The sequence below is a fragment of the Gossypium arboreum genome, chromosome 13 (assembly GCF_025698485.1).
Source record: "Gossypium arboreum isolate Shixiya-1 chromosome 13, ASM2569848v2, whole genome shotgun sequence".
Classification (NCBI taxonomy): Eukaryota; Viridiplantae; Streptophyta; class Magnoliopsida; order Malvales; family Malvaceae; genus Gossypium; species Gossypium arboreum.
In genome coordinates, this window is record NC_069082.1 from 77850931 (window position 1) to 77860444 (window position 9514).

The 9514-nt window shown below is 37.4% G+C and overlaps 1 non-coding gene across 1 annotated transcript; it reads left to right on the forward strand.

The window, feature by feature from the left end:
* Positions 1–4290: 4290 nt before the first annotated feature.
* On the forward strand, positions 4291–4397 carry LOC128287141 (small nucleolar RNA R71). The gene has a single exon (XR_008277837.1). It is a non-coding gene; the product is annotated as a small nucleolar RNA R71 (small nucleolar RNA).
* The last annotated feature ends 5117 nt before the right edge of the window (positions 4398–9514 follow it).

Genomic DNA, 9514 nt, shown 5'->3' on the forward strand with positions numbered 1-9514 from the left:
CATAAATCAATTAAAATTTATCTTAAATATGATATGAGAGCTTTTCAAGAGAACAAGGCAGTCATTCAGGGAGTTTTCTGATAATGAAATAAATACCCCCCCACACTTAAAATGTACATTGCCCTCAATGTACAAAGATAGATATTAGAGTATAAAAATAAGATAGGGAGAGAAGTGAAACTTCCTGTATGATGAATTCCTCGAACTAGAGTTCTAGAGAGTAATCGGCTTGAGAGTGGAGGAGGATACTCCGGCGGTCGTAGAGGTTCATTAGGCCATAAGTCCTGCGCCAAAAGGATATTATCTCTAGTGGTAGCTATGGTCGTGGGTGAGCAGGACATGGCAGTCGTGGAGAACCTTTCCCGATGGAGTTTTAGTTCCTATGTGATGATGAGCTTAAGAGCTCTATATAACTGTGATAAAATCAGAAACTTTTTAGGGGATATTAGGAAGAATAATTACTCAAAAAGAAATAACCGAAATTATTTAAAAATAAAATTTCTAAAATCTAATAAAAATAAAAAGTAGTTTTAATAAAAATTAAAAACATAAAATAATAAATAAATGTTTTTAAACATCTTCATCGCTGGATGGTTTGCAAGGTGGGACTGGCGATGAGATGTGGAGGTGCTGAAAAATCTACTGTAGAGTAGCATCAATGCTGTCAAATCGTTGAAAACACTGTTGTTCGAATAGAGTGAGGCACTCAAAGATGTCATCATATGAAGTCGTCGCATGAACTGGACGAAAGGGTGGTGGTGGTTGAGTCGGTGGGTCCTCGTGCTGTGAGGGGACATCATCAGGAATGTCCTCATAGGCTTCTCCTTGATAGATTGGGTGAGACGATACTGGGAAAGGTAGGCTCCTCGGTGCCTCTCGATCATCCTCATGCTAAGCATGCTCGAGATGCCTTGTGGAGACATCTGGCCGATGAGGGTGAGGGATGATTCTTGGGCCACGGTGTTGAGGAGCCCAAAGTGTCGCGCTAGTTGAGTCACGTAGGGGCCAATGGAGATGACCCCATTCCGATGCTAATCCGTCTGGTGCTGAATCTCAAGGACGATGGAATAGGCAAGGTCGATGACGTGCCCGTGCAACATGCACCATAAAAAGTAGGCGTTGTGAGTGTTGATGACACCAGTGCTCTCTCGCCTCTCTGTAATCGTGTGAGCCAAAATGGCTTGTAGGTACCTCATGGATGGTGGGAGAGCTGATACCTTAGAGCGGCTAGGATTGTAGGAGGCTGCGCCAAGGTCCAAAGTGTGCCAGCACTTCGAGGGAGAGAAATGTATATGGCGAGTGAGAGCATCTAAGTCATTCTCTTCCGTGAACTCCTCTGTATATAAACCCAATCCGTACCAAATTCTGGGATGCTGAGCTGGCGGACTAATCCGCCTAGGCGAAATTGCACCGTGGGATCATCGTAGTTTGTTATTACGGTCTGGAGATGGAATGTTGAGGATATTTCCATGGTGAGCTCGAGGTATGTTGGTTCGATGATCCCAAAGAACAGCTCCCAAGGGTCGGTGGTTAAGAGGGGCCAAATCGCATCAGCCAACTGAACTTGTTCTATGACGGCCCGGTCAATGCAGTGGCCCACAATGAAATGTCGGGCTGAAGTATTTGGAAAAGTTCTTCATAAGGCCCACAGGGAAATTGTAGGAAGGGGTGACGGATTTTCGCGGTTGGACCCGCAGAAGATGACGCTCCCTTCAATTTCTTAGAAGCAGGGACAACGGCCTTCTTTCCTCGTGAAGACGACATTAAAAGCCTGTAATATAAAGAATAATAATAATAGGTAAATGAATTTGAAGAAGTAAAAAGTCATGAATTTGAACTAACTATTTTAGCCAAGACTACTAATATGAAGCAAACTCAACCAAAATAACAATGATAATGAGAATAGAAATGTAATGGGTATGAGGTTTTCCTAATCTCAATTTAACACGGAATGTATGATAACTTACCTAGGAATGCAAATTAAATAATAGACATTGGCATGGTAATAGCATGAGAAGAAGCATAGTAATGTCATGACTAACCTAAGAATACAAATTAAATGATAGAATAATGAGCAAAATGAAGAATAGTTCAAAAGATATGAAGATTATGTTGATACTAAGCATTAGACATAAGTAAAATAGAAGTGAAAAGAGTAAACAAATGCTAGGGGAGAGAGATTGAGCATCAAAAATAGGGTGGAAGCGGCGCACTGGCTTGGCAGGGAGGCCGTGTGAACTTGCAGCGGCTAAGGTTAGGGTTTTTGAATGGGGAAGAAAGTGAATAGTTCAGGGCATTTATAGATTTTGGGCCACATGGCCATGGCACATGCCCGTGTTCCCCAATTTTTGACCGTGTGTTTCGCTTTTTCCTATTTCGGCGCATTTAAAATTCGTCCCACACCCATGTACCTAGGGCGTGTGGGTTCACACGACCGTGTTGCATGACCGTGTCTAGCTTCGTTCGCTTCTCCCACGCCTGTACAAAATCCCCACCCCTGTGTCAATCTAACAAGTTCGACTACGGGTGTGAGACACGGGCGTGTCGCACACCCATGCTAGTTTCTTAGTTTCAACCATGAGTCTTCCACACGGGCGTGTCGCACGGCCATGGCGTTTTATCGTAGCCCATGTTTGGGGAAATCCTTGCCCTATTTCCACACGACCATAAGCATGCCCGTGTGCTTGGTCGTGTCTCTATGGAAAACCTATGTTCGAGAGCTCCGTTAGTAAGTTAGATGTTTGAAGACTAAATTTTTAAAGAATTTAATACAGTTAGTGCTCAGGTTACCTCTCGACAAGCGCTTATTTATAGTCTAAGCTCGACTTATCTCTCTTTTGAATGATCATGGTGGTTCGAGTAGTTTATACTCCTCATTCCTGCTATCAATCTTAAAATAAGGTTTTAAACGAGTGTTATTTACCTTAAAAGTGCCGAACTTGGGATGACTCACCTCCACTGTACCGAATGGAAAAATGTTGATTACCGTAAGAGGGATTTCTTCAATCGGTGTGGTAGTGACAATGTGAGGATCTGCGGTATCTAATAAGACTTTATCTCCAATTTTAAGTTGATTTGGAGAGGTATCAAGCTCGTCTTGGCGTAGTTTTGGTTAATCGTGTGTTCTCGGTTTATGTGTTCGCCATTCATCTTGCTCTTCTATTTGCAACCTTCGTTCTTAATGAATAGATCCTTTACTATTGTTTGAGAGTAACTCATGTACTTCCTTCAGACTTATCACCTGCAAAGTGGGTTATATCATGTGGTCAATTTAAATAGAATGGTTTAGACGATCACCTTCAATTTCTGATGTGTTATTAGAATTGCGAGCTTGAAGGGTGACTGTTATGTCTCCTACGCGAAGCATGAGCTCACCAAATTGTTCATCTGAGTGGTCTTTCCTTGTCGCATTAGGGTATGGCACACAAGGTTTATATTCAACATTCACCGTTTTGTTTTTAATGTTATCTACCTCACCTTGACCTTTTCTCACCATAGTTTCTTGCCTCGGTTCTGGTTCAGGCTCAACAACTCCTTCTTCATCTTGAATATTAATTGCGTTTAGCTGTTCCCTTGGGTTGGGTTCAATATTACTTGGCAAACTACCTTGTGGCCGTTCGGAAATTAGTTTGGAGAGCTGGCCTATTTGAGTTTTGAGCCCTTGGATCAATGCTTGTTGATTTTTAAGTGCTGTCTTGGTGTTCTGGAAACGAGTTTCTAATACTGAAATAAACTTTGAGAGCATCTCTTCAAGGTTCAGCTTCTTTTCTTGTTGGTAGGGTGGTTGTTGGTAGCCTGAAGGTGGTTGTGGTCTTTGATTTCCTTGACCACTCCACGAGAAATTGGGTGGTTCCTCCGACCTGTATTATAAGTGTTACTATATGGATTGTTTTGAGGTCGAGGATTATTACCCATGTAGTTTAATTGCTCATTATCCATGTTGTGGCCATAAGGTTGGTATTCCGAATGGCTTGTTCCACTTCCACTTGCTTCACACTGCATTACTGGATGAACCTGCGAAGAACTAAGCAAACCATCAATCTTTTTATTTAAGAGTTTGACCTAATTAGAGAGCATGGTGACCGAATCGTCGTTATAAATGTCGGTTGTTTTTGTTGGCTTTGTCCTCATGACTTGCCACTGATAGTTATTCAGTGACATCTTCCTATAAATTCATAGGCATCTTTAGGTGTTTTATTATTGATGGTTCCACCAGCAACTGCGTCAACCGTTTGTCGAGTCGAAGGATTCAAGCCATTATGGAATTTTTGAACCTGCAGCCAAAGTGGTAACCCATGGTGAGGGTACCTTCTCAAAAGGTCCTTGTATCTCTCCCATACATCGTAGAGTGTTTCTAAATCCATTTGCACAAAAGAAGAGATATCATTACATAATTTAACCGTTTTAGCCAGCGAAAAATATTTTAGTAAAACTTTTTCAATTATTTATTCCCATGTAGTAGTTGACCCTTGTGGTAATGAGTTCAACCACTGTTTAGGTTTGTTCCTCAATGAAAAATGGAATAACCGAAGACGAATGGCATCATCAGAGACACATTAATTTAAAATGTCTCGCATAGTTCTAAGAAGTTGGCTAAGTGAGCGTTGGGATCCTCATCCTGCAAACCATCAAACTGAACAAATTGTTGTATCATTTGAATAGTGTTAGGTTTTAATTCAAAAGTATTTGCAGCTACAGCAGGTCTAACTATGCTCAATTCAGTTCTTGATAAAGAAGGTTTAGCATAATCATACATAGTGCGTGGAGCAGGATTTTGATTAGCCGCAATTGTAGGAGGTAGCTACTTGTCGCCGTGGTTTTCAACCATCTCTTCGGTTGGGGGTTGAGTATCGTCTTCTTGCTTGTTCTTTGTGTATCTTAAGCTCCGCCTTATTTTTCTTTGATTTCTACAAACTGTGGTTTTCAACCATCTTTTCGGTTCCGGGGTTGAGTATCGAAAATCTTTTAAATATTTTCTGAAACTAGACTTGTTCTACACTGACCTTCATGCGTGAATAACTCCCTGTATCTTAAGCTTCCAGCCGTTCTAGCCCTGTTTCACTTAATTTTCTTTGATTTCTACAAATAATTTATTCACTATTTAATTCCATTCCTACTATATGATCGATTTCTTCATTAACAAGTAAAATATAAGCATGATTACCCATTCTAATGGCTTATGAGGGTTTCTTCTAGTCATAAACTATAAAAACCTGCCAAGAGAAAGAAAAATTAAATTAATAAATTATAAAAATAAATTAAAGTGCATGAAAAATAAATGGCTAAAGTAATAAAAATTGAGTGTTCTTAATATTTTTTATGCATACACCGCACAATCCCAATTTCGATATCTAGTTAGTAGCTTAATCACTTACCTAAAATTGAGTGTTCTTAATATTTCAGTTCCCCGGCAGTGGAGCCAAAAAACTTGATCGCGAGGATTTCGTGATAGGTTTTAAATATTTATAATTTCTCGTTCTTGAACTAACTATTATCGCGATGTAGGAAAGTGTACCTATCGAACAGTGGTATAGTTTTAGCAAGATCGGATTGTCGAACCCAAAGGAACTAAAAGTACTAGTAATGACTAACTTTTTATTATCTAGCCTAAGAATAAAGAGGTTTTTGTTTTAACTAACTAATTATCTAAACGAAGAACACACAGAGAATGGAATTGGGGAATTGCTTTTGGAAAAATCAATTGAATGAAGACAATACCTAAGGAAAAATCCACCAAGATTGTACTTGTTATTTTGGCTTTGAATCGGGTGATTTATTCATTTAACTTGTTCCGTAGAGATCCCTAAGTTATGTTATTATCCCTATTCAAGACTAATAACGTCTAATCCCTAGATTGAATAACCGAGAATTTTTTTTAATTAACACTCTAGGGTTGTATTAACTCGATCTATGGATCCCCTTATTTGGTTTCACCCTAATCTGGCAAAATCTTGTCACCCTATGTCTAGGCGCAGCAATCAACTCCGCTTAATTATGACAAATGTACTCTTAGACAGGGTCTATTCCTCCTTTGAATAAGAGCGTATCTTGAATCGGCATCCTGGGATATCAAAACAAGAATTAAGAACACATAATTAAGAACAAGTCAAATATTTATCATACAATTCAGAAAATAATAACAAGATTCGTCTTAGGTTTCATTCCCCTTAGGTATTTAGGAGATTTAGTTCATAACTAAATAAGAAAACATCTCAGAATAATAAAAAATTCAAAACATAAAGAAAACCCAAAACTCCTGAAGCGGAATTGATGAGAGATCTTTAGTCTTGATGATGAATTCGGCTTTTGAGATGAATCAATTGGCTTTCTTGGACTAATTCCTTACCCCCTACTTTGTCCTCCTTTTTCTTCCTCCTCTAAGGTGTATTTATAGGCTCTGGAATACCTAAAAGCCCTCAAAATTAGCCTTTTCCGAATTGAACTGAACTTGGGCTCGGTAGGGACATGCCCGTGCGCGATTACTTCAGGCCGTGCTCAAGCCTACCAAATTGACACGGCCTTGTGGTCTGCCCGTGTGAAGAGGTCCAGTGTGTTGATTTCGTACTTTGGCCCATTTTCTCCGTTTTTGGCCTGTTTCTTGTTCCTTTCACTCTCCTATGCTCTCCTAAGTGCAAAACATGAAATTAAAGCATTAGGAGCATCGAATTCACCAATTCTAATGGAAAATTATCCGTAAAATGCGTTAAACATGGGGTAAAAATATGTATAAATTACGGTTTATCACCCAATGATCTTTTTCGTGAATATCTAGCTTCAAAGTCATCTTTTCTTTTCTCTTTCCCTTGCTCTTCAGCTTTGCATGTTCGCTTGACTAGTACAACAAACTCTTTTATTTCAAGTATCCCGACTGTCAACTTAATGTCTTCATTCAACCCGTCTTCAAATCTTTTACACATTATAGCTTCAATCGAAACACATTCTCGGCATATCTATTGATTTTTACAAATTCTCATTCATATTCTGTTACGGTCATACAACCTTGTTTCAACTTGAGGAATTCTTTACGTTTTCTATCAATGAATCTCAGATTGATGTATTTCTTACGAAATTGAATTTGAAAGAACTCCCAGGTCACCCATTCTTTCGGAACTACTGATATCAATGTATTCCACCAATGATATGCAAAATCTCAAAGTAAGGATACAACACATTTTATACACTTTTCGGGGGTACAGGATAGCTTATCAAACACACAAATAGTATTATCGAGCCAAAATTCAACTCACTCAGCATCATCATCAATAGTGGCTCTGAATTCTTCACCCCATGTTTTCTGATTTTATCAACCGGGGGCTTATTTAATCTCATCAGATAAAAACTTGAGGTATTATAGGTATCTAAGGAAGATTAGGCGAGGGTGGGGGTTGTTGAATAGCCGGATTTGTACGAATATACTATGTGAACCAATCGTTCATCATCTAATAGAAGGCTTGTTTAGCCTCTCCCTCATGACTACTCGAAATCGGCCTAGAATTAGCCAGTACTGCCCCTTGAGTAGGAGCGGATGTATTACTTTCCACATCATCAGCTACGCCTCGATCAGGATCCATTTACTATACGAAAACACATTTTAATTGTCAAGAATCATCATACTATCTTAGCATATAAATATGGCATGTTTAGCTAGACTCATATGTACTTTGTTAGTCCTAGAATCGACAAAATTGTAGCTCCAATACCAATCAAATGTAACACCTTCTAACCCGTATCCATCGCCGAATTAGGGTTCTGAGACATTACCGTACAAGACACAACTTCAGAATTTTCACATTTTCACATAGGTCATATTAGCAGAAATAAAGCATATGGCCGATTAAAAAATTAAACCTACTTTATAAATCGTAACACGATTTAATTCATACCTCAAAGTCATATAAATATGCTTTAAAAATAAATAAATAAATTATGTGCTCATTGTTATTATGGCATTCAAATACGAAGTAAATATCAAACATTTTATTTCATAATTTTTATACATGCACTCATTAAACCAAACAAATCACATATCAATCTTTATATCTATTATCATAAGCGGCATTGATAATGGTCTTTATGACCAAACATACTTTACACATTTATTTAAGTCACAAAGCCATGCGCCAATTCACATGCCAAAAATTACAAAATTTAAAATACAAACACATAACCAAAACACCAATCAAGCTTTAAGCACAAGTCGTATCCATTATTATCCATTTACTATGAACTAAAACAACCAACAATTTAACCAATAATTTACATCCATTTGACTATTATACCAACCACCATTTCCGATCACAATTGATAGATTCATAATATACCTAGTTTACTAGCATTTTATATCACATACACGATATATAAGATATACACACTTATCCCTATATATTACGCATAAAGTGACTTTAAAACTATACCAATTGTACATCTTCTCTTATTACATTTTTATGTGCATAAGACCATATTATAAATGAACCCTTTTAAGGATATTTAACAATGATAAGTATACCCAATTCATATGTTACTTCTCATGCTCAATAATGCATACACAAAACCATTCATCTTTCAATATATATTGGAACGTCCTCAATAACTTCCTAACATAACATTTAAAGTATAAATATTCTTTACCATACTAAACCGAATCAAATATCAAACCATTCATCATATTTCATGAGTATAAATGTCGAATCACAACTAGCTCATAACCATCACTTATATTTTATCGCCTAACTGAATACATAAGTACATAAACAATCCAAAATCCAAACACATTCATCAACCACAAACATATATTTGTCAAGCTTTTATTTTTAAAAGAACTAATCATAAGTCATATACAATTATTTCATGCCAGAACATATTTATACCAAGCATATCACAAATACCATTCATGCATGGCATCTAGCATTTTAACCAAAATGAGCTTAAACCATGATCAAACATAACTGAATTCAAGCATAGAAATCAAGCCATTTTTTCATGGCTTAAATATATACATACTTCAAAAACAAACATATTAACTAGCCTATACATGCCATAGGTTCAGGTTCAAACTTATTAAATACCACAAAAGTGATTGATAGTGTGACGGATTTCTTTGACGATCCTTGAGTTCATAACTAGCTTCTAAAATCTATAACAAAGAACATACACACACAGAGTAAGCTTGAATAGCTTAGTAAGTCATAAGCAAATAAATCATTTCAATGACATTCATAATTCAATTTAATTAAACCAAATCATACTAACCATAACCACATATACAATTATCAAGCTTGCAACTTCAGATATCAATACATATACTTTACTATTATTTTCTACGTGGTTGAATACACTGTAACACCCTTAACCCATATTCGTCACCAGACTAGGGTTAAAGGAATTTCTAGAAGAATCGAAACAATTAACATACATTTCATAATCATCAAAGCATCAGTGATCAAATATCAATATAGAGTCCCTTATATAGGTGATTGGGACCTTAAACATACATTAGAAAGGAGTCGAGACTAAA